Source organism: Dipodomys merriami, unplaced genomic scaffold (assembly GCF_024711535.1).
Source record: "Dipodomys merriami isolate MVZ:Mamm:240054 unplaced genomic scaffold, mDipMer1.0.p SCAF_21, whole genome shotgun sequence".
NCBI classification, from domain to species: Eukaryota; Metazoa; Chordata; class Mammalia; order Rodentia; family Heteromyidae; genus Dipodomys; species Dipodomys merriami.
The window spans coordinates 9,181,015-9,196,294 of record NW_027203493.1 but is presented as its reverse complement, the minus strand read 5'-3'; the positions used below and the strand labels follow the sequence as shown (position 1 = coordinate 9,196,294).

Below are 15,280 nucleotides of genomic sequence, written 5' to 3'. Positions count from 1 at the left end.
AGCACACAGTTGTCCATGGCCACTGGCTAACACTCGCACATGCATGCACACATGCATGGCCCAGTCTATCCTGGATCAAGACACAGCTTCCCAAAGCAGCCCCAAAACACATACCATGTTCCCTCCATGCCATCAGCACCCCTATACCATCTGAGGTTCTCTCTCCCAAATAGCACAACACCACCCCTGAGATCCCCAGCCATGGCCTCCCCAAATTAAAGAGGCAGGCTAAGCAGAAGAGCAACACTGTCGGCACACCACAGATGGATGTCCAGTCCCCAACTGGAGCCCCTAGATGGTAGGGTGATGAGGTCCAGCCTACAACCTGGCCTGTGGAAAGGCTGTCTGCTCCCAGGCCTGTGGCCCTTCCTGGAGGAGAGTAGTGCTTGGGCCACACGGGGAGGGGTCGAGGGGAGAAGGAGTGAATAGCTGACGTTTGCTATGTAGTATTGCTGAAGAGATAGAATGTGGAGCCCCGAGCCACTCCCCAGGCACAAATCTGAAGGATTAACCAGCCCTGTGCATCCTACCAGAACACTGATGCTCCTTAAAGATTTGGGAGACAGCATTTCATTTTTATATGAAAGGAACTGTGGGCATATTCTGAAGTTAAATGGGAAAAAAAAATTGTAGGAATGTGTAGAATAAAATTGATTTAGAGGTAATTGTGCCCTCCGCTCTCTTCTCTAGACTGGACCCCTAAATTTCTAGAAAGGCAGGAGTGACACGTGGTGTTTCATAATCCCTGCAAGCATTCAAGCTACTGCACCTCTGATCCTCTGATCACAGAGCAACACAAAGGAAATGGTAATAGCCCCTCCCCAGGCCAGCTTCTTGGAGCTTTGCACTTGAAAATAGGTAGCTGTTGTCATCCTGCAATTCTTACCAACTTTAATTTTTTTTTTTTTTTTTTTTTTGCTGCTAGCACTGGGGCTTGAACTCAGGTCCATGCCACTGGCCCTTAGCTTTTTCCGGCTCAAGGCTGGCACTCTACCCTTTGAACCATAGCTCCACTTCTGGCTTTTTGATGGTCAGCTGGAAACCGACTGCCCAGGCTGGCTTCAAACTGCAATCCTCAAACTTTGGCCTCCTGTGTAGCTAGGATTATAGGTTCTGAACCTTCCGTACCCAGCTCTTGATAACTTTTGAACACAGGACTCTTGGTTTTTATTGGGCCCTGCAAATTGTTTAGCTGGTCCTGTGTTTTCTGGTAGAGTTTCCTCAAGGGTCAACTCAGGATATGTAAGAGGTCAGTATGGCGATTTTCTTTTCCTTTCTTTTCCTGCCTCTTATTTCCCCTTCCTCTTCCCCTTCCCTTTCTTCCTTCCTTCCCTCTTTCCTGCCTCTTTCCCATCTGATCAGACATCTGAACAAGAAGTGAAGGATGAATCAGAGAGCTAGATGGGCAGCAGCAGGGCAGGCCTTTCCCTGTCCTAGCTTTCCTGCCCTGGCTTCCATCTAGGAGCCAGCTACCCCTTGAGCCTCAGTTGCAACCCATGACGACCAGCCTCTTCCAGAAGCATCAGGACAGGTGTAGCCCCATGGCTGGGGCAGAGTATCCTGGGAAGGGGGGAATTCTTTGAGCCTCAATGATGAGGTCAAGTAAACCACATCCCTGTTTCACAGGCAATTTGACCTTTGCACTGTGCTGGGCAACCAGAAATGTGGGGAGAAGGGCAACAAATAGCATAGCTTTGGGATCCCTCAGTTCCCATCCTAGATCCATTTCCTCCAGGGTCTTATCCTGTGAACTAAGGAGTTATCACATCAAGAGACTGATGGAAGCCTCACTGAACGATGGAAAACAATCTGTGATGTCCCTGCTGGAGCCCAGCCTCCTGAGCTCCTACTGGGTGCCTGATACTGCCCAAAGTTCCAGCCACCACCTCTTCCCTCTCAGTTGCAGGTACTCAAGTACCCAGCTACTGGGAGCCAAGTTCAACTTCCAGGTTTGTCTCTTAGGTGAACATGTACCTGGGAGAGCCCAATAGAATCCTTTCTGTAGAAAGCTCACCGCTTCTCTAGTTACAGTCTCCTCTTCTCTGATTCTCTTCTTCTCTAGTTCCATCTCTTCTGGTAACTTTTGCTGTTCAGAATTACACCCCAGAAGAGAGAACCATCTTCTTAACTCAGGTTAGCAAGAGTTCCTGGCATCTCCCGGCCTGGTTCTGGAGTCACCTTTTGGGAGTTAAGATGCCAAGTCACTTAGCCAGGGTCACACAGCACAGAGAGGTAGGGTCAGGAGCCACTCTCCAGCCCCCTGCGGGAAATCCCGCCTGCCACTTCCTCTTCCTTAATTAACGCTGGCTGCCTGGGGAAATGAAACACCTCCCGTATCCTTCCTTTTCCCTGCAAGGAGGCTCCCAGGGCCCCCCTGCACCCAGCAGGGGCCCAGAGTCCCCAGGCTACCTCAAGAGAGCTGCTTTGTACAAGGGTGAACGCCTGCAGAGCCCCTAAATGAAAGGCAGACACCTCCCTCTTGGGGTCACAGGCCCAGAGCAAGCCTGGGGGAGTTATGTTCAGGTCCCATAGGAAGAGTGCTTTAAGAGACCAGGGTCCAGCTGAGTTGGCTGATGGCCTGCCATCTCACCAGGAAGTGATGTGCATGTACCCACAGGCGCTCTGTGTGTGTGTGTGTGTGTGTGTGTGTGTGTGTGTGTGTGTGTGTGTGTGTGTGTGTGTGTGTGTGTGTGTGTGTGTGTGTGTGTGTGTGTGTATGTGTGTGTGTGTGTGTGTGTGTGTGTGTGTGTGTGTGTGTGTGGAGCCTGGCCAGCCAAAGGTAGCTGACTGGCTTTGAAGTTTAAACTTAACCCAGATTTCTGGCTTACTTGGATTTACCTTGAGTCCTTCTGTCCTCAGGAACAGTTCCTCCATGTGAGCCTATCCCAGAGACCCTCTAGCAGCATCCAGAGCAGACCTGGGGGACACGTTCCTGGGTACTGACACCTTGTACTGGTCTTGAGGATGTGGGGGGAGGGAGACTTCCCCACAGAGTTCAACACGCTCAAAACATGTGGTACCACAGGGAAGAGAGGAAAGACTCACTAGTGGAGTGGACAGCCCTACCCCACTCCCAGACCCTCTGCTCCAGAGAACTCTAGTTTGTGGGTGGGGGGGTTGGAAATTTTTGTTTTGTTTCAGTATTGGGGTTTGAACTCAGAGCCTCAAGCACTGTACAAATTGAGCCATATTCCTGGTTCTTTTTTGTTCTTTTGAGTTAGTTACTTTCCCAAGTAGGATCCAAGCTGCCCTGGACCTCAATCCTCCTATTTATGTCTCCTATGCCGCTGACAGGCATGTACCCTCTAATCACCCAGCCTTGGAATACACTTGCTTTTAAATCTGTCCCCATGGTGTCCTGTCTGGCACTTCTCAGCTCTGTAGAGCCACAAATGGATCTGGATTTACTTTTTAACATCATAACCACCTCATCAAATATCCAGGCCATCATTTATATCCAAAAAGACAAGACCGAGTTTTTCCCCTTCAGAAAAGGAGCTCTGGAGGGATTTTTGTTTGGGGGGCGGGGGGTCACTCATACTGGCTATAGGAAGATGGGGTCTTGGCCTACGGCAGGTAGGCTGACCATGGCTGTCCTAGTAGATCTCAGAGGGAGACACACACACGCACGCACGCACGCACGCACGCGCCTACTCTGAGCAATCTCTGCAGGGGGCTCAGCCAGGGGAATTCTTGCTGGGTCCCAACAGAGCAGCAAGGTCACAGGCTCTTGGTCTTGGTGAGTGACCAGTTCTGTGTCCACCCACAATTCTTCCTTCCCCTTCCCCTACTGCCTTCCCCCCTCTCCCATTCTGGGGCTTGAAATCAGGGCCTGGCCACTGTCCCTGAGCTTCTTTGGCTCAAGGCTAGCACTCTACCACTTGAGCCACAGCACTACTCCCTCCCCTTCCCCCTGCCATTCTTTAGCCCCTGTATCCTCCTCCCTAAGCCCTGCTTAGCCTCCACAGATCCTGGGGAAACAAGGCTAGAGTTGTCTTCTGCAATTTGCTGGACACCATGTGCCCAGCATTTTCTGTTTGCTAAGGGAGGTCATTCCTTGAACCCCTCCATCCCCCACAACAACTCTGGGAGGAGGTTGTGTTCAAGGCAGGCTCAGAGAAGGGATGTCAGCCTGTCCTGAGGCCTGAACCCAGACTCTAGGGATGAACAGTTTCATCTTTCCTATCCAAAAGCCAGGAGAACCCCATTCACTTCTAATCTTGCAGCTCAAGGCAAGCTCCTAAGTGTTCTTAAAGTCAGCCTGTGGCTGAGTCCTGCCCAGTCTCTTCCCGGAAAGCCCTGCTGGCCCTGCGCCTTCTACACTCAGCCGAGGCACACACCATCCCACGGTGGAGCCTCAGGGATTTACTGGCTGGATCTTCGTAAAGTTGTCAACATCATTCTAGATCACTGGCTGGCACCTCCGCTCTTGCTCCCCCTGGCTTTGTCCCCCCCATCCCAAGTACAGCCCACTGTGGGTTCTGCTCCATCCCCCCAAAATGGAGAACCCAAGATCCACCCCCGAAAAGACAAGGACAATGAGGGGGTTCCGCCTTCCTAATCAAATACTCTGAAATCTTGGCTTTTTGAAAGTAGATCTTCTCAAGTCCAAATAGCTCCCAAGTCTGAAACACTTCTGGACCTAAGCTCTGCAGAGAAAACCAGCTCTATCAGCGTCATTCTTTTGCCAAAAAGGAGGAGTTCTGGCTGGAGCCATAGGCAGCGAGTAAGTACTTGCTCCTCCACCCCAGAGTAAGGGGTAGCTAGCCTCCTTCCTGGCTGGGACTCACCGCGGCATGGTGAACATTTGAGTGGCATGTGGACCGGCTCCATGGCAACGGAGCACATCCCAGCTCTACTTTGTCCAAGGCCCTGTGTGCAGGGAGAGGCCAAGCCCTCTGCCTCCCCTTCCCCAGCCCCCATCCTGCATGTCTTTCTGACTCCAGGGGCTCTTTATGGGGCAGAATAAAAAAAGCTGGACCCAGTTCCCCCCTGCCCATCCACGGGACAGCTTCTGATTCATTTCCTCAAAGGCTTTGCATATCTGGCGTGCCTGTCACCACCGCCGTTTGTCAGCTGTTTTCCCTCCATAATCTAACTCCAAATACCTGTAGTCAGTCTTGTGGGAAAGGCTGTGATCTTCCTTAATTCAGGCCAGGGGACCAGCATCAACTCAAGTGGTCCCGAGAAGACTCTCCTGTATTTGTTTGTTTCTTTGTTTGTATATTTATTGGGTGGCAAATGGAAGTGAGTGGCACCCCACAGGACTGTGGGGTAAGACCTGGTGCTCCATTTCTGTTCGCGCTATCCTGGCCCTGAAAGTTTGCAGGAAGCCTCAAGGGACAGGGAGGAGGATTCCTGCCACCTCTGGATGGATGGATGAGTGGTTTCAGGAAGATCACCCCACATGGACCCCAGCATCATTCAGACAGAGATGTGAGCCAGGTCAGAGGAACAGGCAGAAAAATGGCTGAGACATTGACCGCAGGCCATGGAACTGTGAAATGGGCGGGCAAGCTGCAGGGAGAGCACAGGAGCTTCCTGATTAGGAGTGTCTCCCATTCCGCATAAAACAGAATCCACTCTGCCTCCATGAGGGGATGTAAGAATCAGGAGGGAGCGTGACACAAAGGACTTCGGGGCTGTGGTGGAGAGTCCGGGGCAGAGTCAGACTATGGCTAATGTAAAGCAGGAGAGCATTTGATGAGATGCCGGGAAGAGCTACCCTCTCTCACGGGAGCAGACATCCATGCGAGTGAGATTTCCTCCTGGAAGGTCTGGCTGTTTAGAAATAAATTTGATGTTGGCCGAAGCACTGTCCAAAGGGACTTGAATTTATTTGTTGTTTTATTTATTTTTGGGTTGATCCTGGGGCTTGAGCTCAGGGCCTGGGTGCTGGCTGTGAGCTTTTTGCTCAAAACTAGCACTCTACCACTTTGAGTCATAACACCACTTCAGTGTTTTGAGTATTGTATTAGAGATAAAAATTTCACGGGTACTTTCCTGCCCTGGCTGGCTTCAAACTGTGATCCTTAGATCTCAGCCTCCTGAGTAGCTAGGATTACAGACGTAAGCCACTGGCTCCTGGCCTTGAATTTCTTTTCATAGCATTAGCGAGACCATGAAGGTAGGAAAGTAATCAGCGGTCATTTCTCTGTGTGCATGTATGTGCACATATGTCCTGTACATTGTATTAGAGTGTCCACATGTGTATATACATCTGTGCATGTATGTATATATCTGCTGAGGCCTAAATCCAGGCCTTCCCTCTTGCCTGTGATCTTACCTCCCCTCTTGGGCCTCAGTTTCCACATCTGTAAAATGGAACACCAATTCTTCCTCCCGCTGTCTCCCTATCCCCCCACCCCACCCATGGGATCCTTGTAGTAGAACCTGTGATCTATAAAAAGTGCTCCCTGTCTGCCAGCCAGATATCATGTTGGAGCCACACTGCTCTAGGATCCAATCTGCCACCCACTCCACAGCTGTGGGGCCCATCTGTGTCCCTTCCCTCTCCCACACCAGCTTCCTCTGCTGTGTCATGAGATTATCACAGAGGAGATGATGGGAAGGCATGGCCAGCACTGACTGTCAGCCAGCATTTATGGGGACAAGGTAGGTTTCTTCTGTCCACCTGCAAGATACCTGTCCCTCCCTCCCCCCCAAGCACCCCACCTGCCCCTCATGTGCCCCCAGCTGTAGGATTGTGGCTCCCACCTCTTGCCCAGGGTCCACAGACCCCTACCAGCACGACAGTGGGTCCAGAAACCCTTCCCACACTTTTCTGTGGGAGGAGGGTAGGAGTGGGGGTCGCTCCCCCAAACTCCTCATCCCAACTCAGACTTGTGCCCTTACCCTCCTGGTTCCCAGGCCCCCTTAATAGCCATGAACCCATTCAATATTTAAATCTGGATTGTGTAGTGGGCTAGGTTGCCCCAGCAACAGCCCTGCATATTTTGGGATGGATCACCAGGTCTTTCAAAGGATCTCTTTTGAGCCCCAAGCTCGGGGTGGGGTAGGGGGAGGCCATGAATGTAAGGAGGGAGAGATCCAGTTGGCTGTGAGAAAGAGACAAGAGAAGAGAGTCAGAGACAAGGCAGGCTCTGCTCAGGACCTGGAGTCTGGATTTGAACACGAACTTGTGGCTGCCAGCTCACCACTGGCATCTGCCTCTCAGCAGGTAGCAGGGGTCCAGCCATGGTTCATCCCCTCACCAGCTAGTCTTCCCTGGGAAGCTTCCTTGCCATCTCTGAGCCCCACATAAGTTAGAAAGGGGCTGAGGTACAGCTCCTGGCACATGGGGAACCCGGAGTGTTTAATGTGTTGATTTTATGAGACTTACTACCCCGGGTAGGTCTTAAGGAGACTCAGAAAGTGGAGGGTTTGTAGTCTATCTGGGGGAGGGTCCTATGGTCTTGAAAAGTCAGAAGCCCTGGCTTGAGCTGTCTGGGGGATGAGGCAAAGGTGGGAGGCACCTGCTGAGGGGTAAAGTGACCATTGCAGTGCGGCTGAGTGACCTGAGGCAAGTTGCCTGCCTTCTCTGGGACCAGTTCAATCACAGCAATGGTGGAGCGGACCCATCTGGCAGGGATGTCTTGAGGATCTGCACACCCTTAGTTCACCGCCAAGTACACAGGAAGAGCTGACCAAAGGCAGGCTGTGGTTGACATGATGGTGTATGAAGTTTCCAGTGTAAAGCAAGGCCTTGGCTGGGTAAAGCAGCAGGCATTGCTTGGACGAGGCTGGCCATGAAAGTGTGTGTGTGTGTGTGTGTGTGTGTGTGTGTGTGTGTGTCTGTCTGTCTGTCTGTCTGTCTGTCTGTCTGTCTGTTTATGTCTGTGTCTAGAGGAGCCGCACGAGCAGCTGAGGCAGGGCCATCATGACAAGAGCCTCAGGTCCACTGCTGGCCACCTCCTCAGGCCCAGGTCCCAGGGAGCTATGGGTCGCCCTTTTGTAAGCCTGGTCATGGGACTCGTACAGAGGCTGAGGGTGCTCACGGGGAGAGAGGATGGGAGGAGAGCATGCTGGGAGATCCAGTGGTGGAGAATGCTGGGTTTGGCATCCACGGTGGCTGTGAGCATGCCCTCCCTGAATCCCACCAAGGCAGCCAAGCCTCCTGCCCCTTCCCATCCGTAGCCCCTTCCCTGGGTATTGGGTGCAGCTGGACTCTGGGGCTGCCCCCTTCTCCCCTCAGCAGGCCAGCGCGGCTTCTCCCTGCCCCCTCCCAGTCCGGGCTCCCTGGGGCCTGGGCCAGTAGGTGCCTAGCCAGTTCTGCCCTGCTCACGCCTGTCTTTGCAGATTGCTGGGCACGGCTGGCAGAGCTGGCCTGGAGGGTTCAGCTGTGCTCAGGATGTGAACGGACCCCAGGGAGGGACAATCTCCTCATTCTTGAGCCCTTAGACATAATTTTTGTCCACTTCAGCCATACCTGGGTACTGGACACCCCACTGGTCTTGAACTCCAAGGATGTGGAGGGCTGAATCCTTGTCTGATACGTAGAGTGGCTTCCTCTGGCCTCTGCACCTGCCAAGCTCAACACCCTTCGCCCAGCCCCTTGGTCACCTGACCTCTAGCACCCTGACTGTGATGGAATCTTCCCAGGGCTCATACCCATCATCCTAGCTATTCGGGAAGCTGGGATCTGGAAGATCATAGTTGGAAGCTAGCCCAGGCAGGGAAAAAATCTGCTAGATTCCTTGAAGCCTTTGCAAACAGCCTACTTGAGTTCAAGGACAGGTTCAGACATAGTGTGGGCTTGGTGCTTCTGTGGCCCCCATGTTAGGAAGGCAGTTGGTAGGGCAGTGGAAGACACCGATAGTGACCAGGGTCACTCTGGGGACCAGCAGCCTTCAGGTCCCTAGAGCTGCACTCTGGAGGAAAACCAGGGTCGAAGAGCAAAAAACCCTTCTTGTCTCAAGGTTTCATCCAACTTACTATGTGATTTGAGTCCAGGGAGCCACAGTATCCCCAGCTCACAAACAAAGAGTGCCTATCTTACAGGAGTGGGAGAAGGCAGTGACATTAGGTGTCAGCACAAATCAGTCTTAGGAAGCTGTTAGGAGTTGGTGGTTCTCATCATGCTGTGTGGCTGTGAGCAGGACTCTATCCCTCTTTGGGACGCAGCACTCCCCATGACCATGAGGAGTTAGACAGCCCCAGCTAAGGCTATTTTTTGTTGTTGTCAGTTGTGGGGCTTGAACTCAGAGCCTGGACGTTGTCCCTGAGCTCCATTTGCTCAAGGCTAGCACTCTATCACTTTGAGCCATGGCACCACTTCCAGTTTGCTGGTTGTTAATTGGAGATAAGAGTCTCATAGACTTCCTGCCCAGGCTGGCTTTGAACCACGATCCTCAGCTCTCAGCCTCCTGAGTAGGTAGGATTGCAGGCATTAAGCCACGGATACCCAGCTTGGCTCTTCTTCTGTAAAGACTGTCATGATGGAAATACCCATGGGAGTCCTAGGACAGACGGAAAGCCCATTACAAGGCCAGAGTTCCCTGGCTGGTCTCACAGATGTTGCCCACGCCCTTTGGCCCCTGGACAGCCAGAGCTCAGTGAGTACGGGGTCCAGGGAGGCTATCATTGAAGATCCAATTACATCCATAGCGGGCTTTGTTTCCCGGGTACCGTCAGCCCTCAGGGGCGCTCCCCCCTCTGGAGCCTAATTAGCTTGTAGCCCCCATTCATCTGTGTCCATATCCCTGAGTGCCATTGGCCAGGCTTGCCAGAATTCAGAGCCAATTGCTTGTTTATGAGCCGTCTGTCTTGGGACAAGGCCCGGCAGTCCCAGCCAGTGAGCACAGACCTCCCCTCCCCAGCCTTCAACCCCATGGCGAGAATCCGTGTTCTTCTTACAGACCTCAGCCTGCATGCTGATGGAGAAAAGGGGGTGGGTCTAGGGGTCCCAGCTGCAGCCCTTCCTGAGCCCTTGACTCCTTCATGATTGCCTCCGTGAGAGGAAAGGATGGTAACATTGTGTGGAGGATCAAGTGAGATCAGTGGAAGTACAGGCTAGGAACTCAGCGCCTGGCATCAGTAAGTGGCGACTCCTGCCCTGTGGTCCCCACACATCCAGGCTGGTTCCCCATCCTCTGTCCTGCCAGAGCATGCTTCTCTGAGTCCTGAGGTTATCGATCCTTACTGCACTTGAATGAGTGGCCTCTGTGCCTTGGACCAAGCTCAGGGGGCAGGTGCCAGGGAAGAACAGCAAGAAGGAACTTTTTTGTGTGCTGACTGGTATATGAATGCTTCTATGCCATCGTATAATCCTTGGGGTGATGCTAGGAGCTGAAGAGCCCCCTGTCACATATGAGGAACGGGGGCTCCAGTGGCAAGGAGACCCTATGGGGCTCTGTCCTGGACCATGGCGCCCTCTCCTGGCAGTGATGTGCATAAGACATTTCTAGGTGCTTGTGCTTTTCTCCAGTGGAGTGTCTTCTCCCAATCCACCTGCCTCTTTTCTTTCTCTCTCTCTCTCACTCTCGCTTTCTCCAGAAAGCTGCCCAGGGGCTGGGGGGAGTGAGAGTGAGAAGAGTGATTTATGAACTGAGCTGTTCTTCTTCATCAGAGCGTCCCTCCCGACCCCACTCCCTGCAGATGGGCTGAGCCGCCATCTGGGGCACTTAATAAAGCTGTCTGGCCCAGGCAGGAGCCTGCTGTGGAGAGCCCCGGGGCACAGTGTGACCTCGGCCCCATCCTCGCCCCTCTCTGGGCCTCAGGGACTCCCATCTGTCAAGAGATGGCAGCGCTGGATTGTCCCCCGCCAGAAGTCTCCAGCTGGCTCCGGGGAGGATGCTAGCGGCTTCCAGAAGCTCTGTGCTTGCTTGCTTGACTTGGGATAGAACAGCACTGGGTTCAAGCTCCCCCACTGTGGCAACCCCTTCACGAGCATGCCCTGTGGAACTATATCTTGTCAGGAGTCTGCTTTGGAGACCAGCAGTCTCCCCTGAGTCACAACCAGGCCCCACCTAAGCAGGTAGACAAACACAAAGCAGTTAGTGACCTTCTGTGGGCTTTATTGGCCTTGCCCATGAAATGGGGTCATAACAGCACCCACCTTGCTAGGTAAGGGTTAAATGAAATGATTCAGGAGATGTGCAATGTGCAGTCTGGTTCTTTCTTTGGTTGTGCTAGTCCTTGAACTCAAGGCCTAGGCACTGAGCTTTTCAGCTCAAGGTTAGTGCTCTACCACTTTGAGCCACAGTGCCACTTCCAGCTTTTTGGTGATTAATTGAAGATAAAAGTGTCACAGACTCCCAAACTTACCTGCCCTGGCCGACTTCGAACCACATTCCTCAGATCTCAGCCTCCTGAGTGGTTAGGATTACAGGCATGAGCTACCAGCACCCAGCTTGCGGTGTGGTCCTTGGGAAATGCTTGATCCAATAAATCATGATCCAGTTCAATTTCACAACATCACAACAATCAGTCTGAATTCAGGGGGCCGTTTGGGGATAAATATCTGCATCCCTGCTGACAAACAAGCCCTATGTGTTGTGCCCCCCCCCCACATACCCCTGCAGTGACAATGTGGCTGTGTGGCTGGACAGCCATGTATTCTCCACGGGTGATGATAGTGACAGTTGCATCCCATCATTTTGCAGCGTTTTGCAGCTCTCCAATCTTTCCCAGCCACCTTTGGTTTCACAGTGGGTGGTGACAGTGTTCAGAGGGGGAACTTGGCATCTTGGGGAGGGAGGGAAGGAGGGTACTGGCCATCCCAGGGTCTCAGGGACACTGAAGTGCTGGCCCCAGCACTTCATAATCAGTGCTGATGAGGATGCAGGACGGTGGCCCCAGGCTGTCCTCTCACAGGACAGACAGGAGTGAGGCTATGGAGGGTCTCCAGGAAAGAGAGAAGAGAGTGGAGCATTGCTCAGGGAAGCTGCACTGCAGAGCGGGGTATGCCTGGGATAGGGAGCTGTGGTGGGCGTTGCTACCTTCCTTGTCGCCTGTGTGGTAGCGTGCAGAGGAAGATAAACTTGTCACATTCAGGGCAACAGCCTAAGGGGCTGGGATGGAGGAAGGAGAGGGGTAGGAGAAGACCACAGTCCTCTCCTGCTCCCCTGAGCCCTGGGCCCCCGTATGAACCGGCCTCTGTCTACAACTCTAGGCCCAAGGCTCAGGGACCCCAGCTCCCAGGAGGAGTCAGGTAGCTTCACCCAACAAGATCCCCGCCCAAACTCGGGGCTTTCCTGGGCCAGGGGGCCTCTCCTCTGCCCCTATGGTGTTCATCCTGTCCCCCCCCCTCCCTTGCTGGTACTGAGGCTTGAACTCAGGGCCTGGGTGCTGTCCCTAAGCTTTTTGTCCACTCAAGACCATTGCTCCTCTATTACTTGAGCCACAGCTTCACCTCTGGTTTTCTGGTGGCTAATTGGAGATTAGAGTTTCACAGACTTGCCTGCCAGGGTTGACTTTGAACTTAGATCCTCAGATCTCAGCCTCCTGAGAAGCTAGGTTTATGGAAGTTGGTGGAAGCTCTGGCTTCCCCACTCCAGGGGAGTGAGACTCCAGAGTGAGACATGAGCCAAGTCACTTCTCTCCTTCTCGGGCTCAATTTCACCATTGTAAAACTGCCAGATGCCTTGAAGCTGGCTCACACACAGACAGGGTAGATAGGTGACGTGTGCCTGACTGTTTAGGCCAAGTAGAGGTACCAGCTCCTGGGCCACAGCGAGCTCTGGGAGTGGGGGGCCCTCCCCCTGTCTTCCCCTGCCTTCCCATCTCCTTAGGACTCACCTTTGCCATCCTCTCTATTGCTCAGAAGGAGGTACACCAGTGGGATTAGCCCCTCATCCAAGGGCTCCTAGGCCCTGTTATTTCCAGCGTTTTGTTTTCTCCAATCTCTACCATACCCTCATTCCCCAGCATAGCAGAGAGAAAGGAAGGAAGGGAGAGGGGAATGGACGGATAGCTGGATGGTAGATGGGTGTATGGAAGACAAACGAGTGGGTGGATGGATGAGTGGATGGATGGATGGATAGATAGATGGATAGATGCATCCATGGGTGATGGAGAGGTAGACAGAAGGATAAACAGTTGGGTGTACAGGTAGATGGGAAGATGGATGGACGGGTGGGTATACAGGGATAGTTGCTGGATGGGGTGGGTGGGTACAGGGGGAGATGGATGGGTGAATAGATTAATGAATGGATGCATACGTAAATGAATAGATAGAGAGGAAGGGAAGAAGGGGAATTTTTCAGCCACCAGACCTTATGCCAAGTGAGCTATCACTTGGGAAAGACTCCACACAGGTATCTTAAGGCCTAGTACTCTAACCTCCTTGTGGGAAGGAGCCACGCCCCTTCCTCCCCTCCCCTCCCCTCCCCTCCCTTCCCCTCCCCGCCCCTCCCCTCCCCTCGACCTTCCCTTGCCAGTCTGTCCTCTAACCCAGTGGGGAAGCAGACCTGGGTTGTGGGATTGTTGGCAAGCTGATGGAACAGGAGATTCCATGTGAACCCTGTGACTTCCTAAGTCCAGCCTCATGTCCACTGCTTGGAGCTGGCTCTGAGGAACTTTCTGACAAATCCTTATGCACAGCCAAGGAATGCTACTCAGCATCACACTTCTGCTGATGGGAGGCTGGGGAGGACGTTGGTGAGCCAGGTCCTGCCGGCGTTCACTCTGCTGACGCATTACTGAGCATGCCCAGGTGCTGCCAGTGCCACTCACGCCCACCACTTTCCTCCGTTTATCACCATGTGCAGCCAGGTTGGCATCCACAAAGCCCCTGCCAGAAGCTTCCAGCTCAGCCTAGAGAGCTCCCTCCAGGGCCTGCCATCTGGGCAGGAGGTGGTCAGGGACAGCCCTGACCAGGGACTCCTAAGGGTTGGGAACTTGTCAGTGGCACAGATGGCACAGGTGACAAGCCACCTGCCCGGCTGGGAGGGGGATGGGCTGCGCCTCCCTGACCTCCTGTGGAAATGGGATCTGTTCTCTTACAGAGCGAACTGGGCCGGAAGACAGACATAAAGACCCTTAAGAGGTATCACACCAATCCTGTACCCGGCCTGCTCTAGACTCGTGACAGCATGGCAGTCTTTACAAAGACACATTCTACTAAACAAGTTTTTTAAAGTAGCCCATAGAATGTGTAATGTGTCTACAGGAGGCCGGCCATGCTGCTTGGCTCACATCTATCACTAATTCATTCTGGGAATTGGCCTTCGGCTTTAGCATGACAGTGGATGAGGGCCCAAGAGGCTATTTTTTCTAGAAGAGGAAGAAGACAATGCCAGGCACCAGTGGCTCAGGCCTGTAATCCTAGCTGCTCAGGAGGCTGAGATCTGATGATTGTGGTTCAAAGTCAGCCCAGGCAGGAAAGTGTGAGATTCTTATCTCCAGTTAATTACAAACAAAAACAAAAAAACACAATGGAATTCTATGCCTCCATCAGAAAGAATGACATTGCCCCATTTGTTAGGAAATGGAAAAACTTGGAAAAAATTATATTAAGTGAAGTAAGCCAGGCCCAAAGAAACATAGGTCCCATGGTTTCCCTTATTTGCAATATCTAGTATATGTATGAGTCAAGCGGAAAAGGTCAGATAATGTGATGTCAGGAAAATGAACCCTTAGATATGTATTTTAATGTTTTTTTCTTTCATGCATGTGTTTCTAAAGCATTTATAAGATGATCTCTTTGTTGCTTTGTATGTCCCTCCCCCACAGTATAACCCCTGCTTTCACTATATTTGATGTCAGTATAACTTGTGGAGGAGATGGGGAAAAACCAGTTGTTTAAGGATACAGGTGGACCTGTTGCAACAATGAGAAGTACAAGTTGTCATGTCCAAAACGAGCTTTATAACGTCGGTGTGGGGGGGGGGAGGGGGAAGGGGGGAAGGAGAAGGATTGGGATTGGGGGGGAGGGGGGAGGCTGGGAAGGGATGTGAAGGGTAAACAAAGGAGGAGGCTGCAATGCTTGGTAAGAAATGTACACATTATCCTGCCCATGTAATTGTAACCCCTCTGTACAGTATGTTCACAAATAAAATAAAATTAAATTAAAAAAAAAAAACAGAAAACAAAAACCAGAAGTGGTGCTGTGCCTCAAAGTGGCAAAGTGCTAGCCTTAAGCAAAATTGCTCAGGGACAGCACTCAGGCCCAGAATTCAAGCCCCATAACTGACGAAAAGAGAGAGAGAGAGAGAGAGAGAGAGAGAGAGAGAGAGAGAGAGAGAGAGAGAGAGAGAGAGAGAGAGAGAGAGAGAGAGAGAGAGAGGAGTCTGTGCATTGGAGGAAGCGGGCTGAATGGAGCATAGGACTTGGCATCCAT

At 52.4% G+C, this 15,280-nt stretch overlaps 1 protein-coding gene across 2 annotated transcripts in view; it reads left to right on the top strand.

Annotated features, from left to right (window-relative positions):
• Window positions 1-15,280, top strand: part of Tspan18 (tetraspanin 18) — a 143,139-nt gene that overhangs the window by 112,724 nt on the left and 15,135 nt on the right. The gene's annotated exons all lie outside the window — the stretch shown is intronic.